The 5,000-nt window shown below is 42.2% G+C and overlaps 1 protein-coding gene across 18 annotated transcripts in view; it reads right to left on the bottom strand.

Annotated features, from left to right (window-relative positions):
• Positions 1–5,000, bottom strand: part of nrxn2b (neurexin 2b) — a 516,672-nt gene that overhangs the window by 218,663 nt on the left and 293,009 nt on the right. The window lies entirely within an intron of this gene.

Below are 5,000 nucleotides of genomic sequence, written 5' to 3'. Positions count from 1 at the left end.
GCAGTAACGTTACGCTACATTTACAAGTTACATTTATCCTACCATGCTACTGTAAAAGTCACTGTTGCGTCGCACAAACCAGGCCCTGAAAGAGCCGTACGCCACTTCATGCATGCGCTGTGATAAACACACTTGTGTATAATGTGCATCTGTAAGTAAACTCTGATCTTTTTGGAGACGGATCAGTTTATCGACACCGATGGTGATCTGAGGGACTGACGGCAGATGAAGGAAAACCACTTTAATATTCATATGAGTCCTAATCATGAATACAGTTCATGTTCACAATAACAGTTTAAATAAATAAAAGAATGATTACAATTATCTGATATACACATTTAAATTAAATATGCCATTCTAATTAATGGAGATAAGCAAACCATTACAGAGAAGTTACAATAAATTCTAATAAATAGTAATATTTGTAGTGGATGCGCTGCGTTCAAACACTTTTCCTGAGGCATGCTCATGATAATAGCAGAACTCCTGCTCTGAGAAAATATTTACAAGCAAATAATGATCAATAATGCACAATGAGGTCTATCTGTTTCCATTAAAAATATAAAGCAATTTAAAATACTATTTGGCCAGTGTAAAAGATTGAGAAAAACTTTCTCTGAAATGTATTTTATACTATATTGATTTATTTGTTCAAAAACAAGGCAAGGATAGGCTACTAGATGATTTTTAGCAATGTAATGTGACGCACATGCATATCTCATATTCTCCTAATGTCTTGTAGCGTTAAACATGGAATCACGTGGATGAATATGCATATGCAAATGATATGCAGATGAGGATCTGCTTAGTAAAACGAGGCATTGTAAACTCATATATGGTTATTTCAGAGTGGAGACGCATGTGAACACAATCTTCCTCTGACTGGGGTTTATAAAGTGGATTTTTGCGCAGGTTCCGGCTTACACGCGCTTTTATACGTCTGAATATTTCTTTGGTGTATGCCATTTTTGGCTTTCAGGCGAACGTACACTTTTAGTGAGGATCCTACACACAGTTTTATAAAGGAGACACCAAACGTTATGCAATTGAAGAGAAATTCATGTTACAGTGCAGCGGATTTCTGCTGAAACTCAGAAAAACACTCTATATTAACACACAATAACACAAAGCGCTCTGAAGCTCAAAGCAAACTCAAGCCGTCCAGCATCAGGCTAAAAACAGTGTGAAACATGTCAGATGTTTGGAGGCTTGTATCTGAGCATCTACTTACATTCAAACAATTGAATCCAATACACATAATGAATCTAAATCATGTTTAGCAGATTCTTTTTCCAGATCTTTCTCTCTCACATTTGGAGTTCAAACGAAATCCACAGGCAAGATTCCATGTGGCTTCAAACCGCACAAAAGACAACTATAACCCAATGGTGTAAAACACACTCACTGCTGAAAGGACCAGCACTCAACGTTCATCTCAATGAATGAAGGGTTTTTGATTGTCAACGGTACCAAAGACGAGACAAAACAGAGAGATCATTATAATTAAGTGATTTTGATTTAAACACACCGATGAAAACATACAACACTGCAAGACATCATCAATGCACTCAAACTACGATAAGAAGTCCTGTCAGTTAGTGTAAGATTGACTAAAATTAAGATGACACGACAAAATACCAAAACATTCACCTAAAACTGATCATTCTGTCATAATTTTCTCGCCCTCATGTCGTTCAAACCCTGTATGACTTTCTTTCTTGTGTAGAACACAGAAGATGTATTAAAAAATATTGAGGTCCAGACAGCAAAATAGTCCCACATCTGGTACACATGGATTCCACATGGCCCACATCCGGCCCACATCCGGTACACATGGATTCCACACAGCCCACATCTGGCCCACATCTGGTACACATGGATTCCACACGGCCCAGATCCGGTCCACATCTGGTACACATGGATTCCACACGGCCCAGATCCGGTCCACATCCGGTACACATGGATTCCACACAGTCCAGATGTGGGCCGGATCTGGTAAACATGGACTCCATATGGTCCAGATGTGGGCCGGATCTGGTAAACATGGACTCCACACAGTCCAGATGTGGGCCGGATCTGGTACACATGGAATCCACATGGCCCAGATCCGGCCCACATCTGGTACACATGGATTCCACAGAGCCCAGATCCGGCCCACATCCGGTACACATGGATTCCACACAGTCCAGATGTGGGCCGGATCTGGTACACATGGATTCCACATGGTCCAGATGTGGGCTGGATCTGGTAAACATGGACTCCACATGGTCCAGATGTGGGCCGGATCTGGTAAACATGGATTCCACACGGTCCAGATGTGGGCCGGATCTGGTAAACATGGACTCCACACAGTCCAGATGTGGGCCGGATCTGGTAAACATGGACTCCACACAGTCCAGATGTGGGCCAGATCTGGTAAACATGGACTCCACATGGTCCAGATGTGGGCCGGATCTGGTAAACATGGATTCCACACAGTCCAGATGTGGACCGGATCTGGGCTGACACAATGTTGCTGTCTAGGCAACTTTGACTTTCATTGCATAGACAAAAAAAAAAAAAAAAAAAAAAAACAGAGACATCTGTTGAAGACTTCTTTTGTGCTCTTTAAATGATGACAGAATGTTTTTTGAGGCGAACTGGTAAATCCCGAAACCACACACAACAAAAGACTGCAATAAGCTCAGCCGAACCGAAGTGGATCATGTTGGTCCTTAAAAGTCAGTGATCGCCCTTACCTGATCTCCAGATGCTTCAGTTTCAGACATCTGGCCTGTTGTCCTTATATTCTTGACAATTACTTACCTTTACCTATTAAAAACAAAGGAGAAATTGCACGTTGCAATGAAAACCCATTTATTATTGATCAAAATCAACCCTCAAAGGGAAACGCCCCAGTGGCGAGGCCTTCGACGAGTGGCTGGCAGCTGGAAAACGACCCGGGGAGTCGGCGAGCGAGTCGAGAGAGATCAGAACTGAACTAGCCAAAGGATTCGGGTGAGTTAGTGAGATCGAGGGGTCAGGAGGAGGAAGAGGAGGAGGAGGGACTGCGTGAGCCGCTCGTATGTGTGGGGTTGGAGGTTAGTACTTTAGTAAATAACAGCAGGTCAGACACAAAAATGGTTGTTAGTACAGTTACAACAAAGGTTTCATTCAGATTAGTAACAGAATTTGGGTTTTAGTCATTTAGTAGAGTAGTAGCAGTCAATTGGTGAAATCCTTTGCGATTTGATTCCACAAAGAGTTTGAATTGTCACGTTTGGTGGGTTTTGAGGTTAAGAGGAAGGAAAATGAACCATCCAAAAACCATCACAACATGGGGAAGAAGCCATGCAGTTGGATGAGCAAATGAAGATGGCGTCAAAATGGGAATGTTCAACCAATGGACACAATCATACGTCTGAGCAAAAGCGCTCAGCAGCCGATGGCAGAGAGGAGTCGTAACTGAGTCACATCACGGCACAGATGGCAAGAAAAGGGCATTTAGTTGATTAAGGGGTTAAATCTGAGGGTGGGACACAACAAAATGAGCACTTGAAGTCCACAGGTTTGCGTGCAAGCCGAGACTCTTTCGGCCTGGGCATCGCAGACTCCCTCTCGCTGCAAGCGGATGAAAGCATGCACACAAAAGGACTCGGAAATGTCACACAGATGAGTGTAAATGAGCGATGCTAACGTTCATCTGCGCTGAGAGCTGTCAGTCATCTAGGACTGTCCGAATGACAATTACCCAGCCTGCATTGGGCCAAATAACCCGATTGCTCGTTCTCCCAGACCGGCCTGAAATATTGTTATTCTAGGGCGCCGAACCCCTGCCAGAGTTCATTAGATCTGTATAATTGCATACTAATGCTAGCGGCCCGGGCTGATTACATCATCCTGAAGGAGCCAGAGACCTGTCAATCACGCTAGCCCTCGCCACCTTTATTATTCACAAGCAGGGTCTTTACTGATGTCAAATTATTCCTTTTACTGGGGGCGTGGCTTTATGCATCTCTGTAGGTTCATAAATATGCATATATGCATATGTGCTGGGCAACATATACATACACAAATACCAAAGTAAGAGTGTGTTAGAGTGTCGTTATTGAGTTAGTATTGATGTTAATGAACACAGTTCCTACATTCTAGAAATTCTCCTGATTCTATGCAGCGCTGGGCGGGGCAGGGGGCGGAGCCTAGCGTTTGATGAGTCCAGTGACAGGCAGTAAAGGACATCCTCTCTGACACACACCTCACACTGAGTTCACTGTGTTTTTAAAACTGTTCATTAAAATATACATATGAATATTGTATGTAAAACTGAAAATTAGAAATGTTGCTCCGGCAACTAAATGAAATAAACACTCTTGAGTTGAAGTGCTAAAATTAGTAAGATTAAATATATTTACGTACTGTATATGGAAACTAACTGAAATAAACAAGTTTAAGTACGAAAATTACTAAAAGTAAAACTTACATTTGTTAGGGTTAGGGTACAGTTATATTTGTTATTGTTTACTTTTATCCCTAATTTATCCCTAACAACAATAAAATAAAATAAAATAAAATAAAATATATAAAAGCATATAAGTGATAGTAAAGCAGCAGGGGTTTGTTTTGATGGGACGAAGATCTGCAGTCCGTTTCTCACCTGTATGTCAGTGTAAATCTTCCCGGCATCGATAACATCTCCCTGGGAAGTTCTATAGCCACTGAGCTTCAGTAATAATGAATTGTTCATGTTTAATAATTAGGTTAGTTGCCCTATGGGTATGTGCACTAATGAAACCATCGCTCAGCCGGACCTCAGTGAATAAACACCAGAACAGAACTCGAACGCTCTCGGATCCGCTGGATAAATCTCGTAACGGGTGTTTTACGACCCACTCTGAACCAGCGCCAGTAAATCCAGCCGGAGAGACGAGGATCATCACCTTGAGCCGGGTATCAAACCTGCTGATGATGGATCGAGATGCTGAGGAGAACCAGGAGGAGTTTCTCAGCTCAATATCTCATAT

Source organism: Squalius cephalus (assembly GCF_949319135.1).
Source record: "Squalius cephalus genome assembly, chromosome: 3".
Classification (NCBI taxonomy): Eukaryota; Metazoa; Chordata; class Actinopteri; order Cypriniformes; family Leuciscidae; genus Squalius; species Squalius cephalus.
Note: the sequence above shows the minus strand (reverse complement) of the source record. Positions and strands in the feature narration are given on the sequence as shown.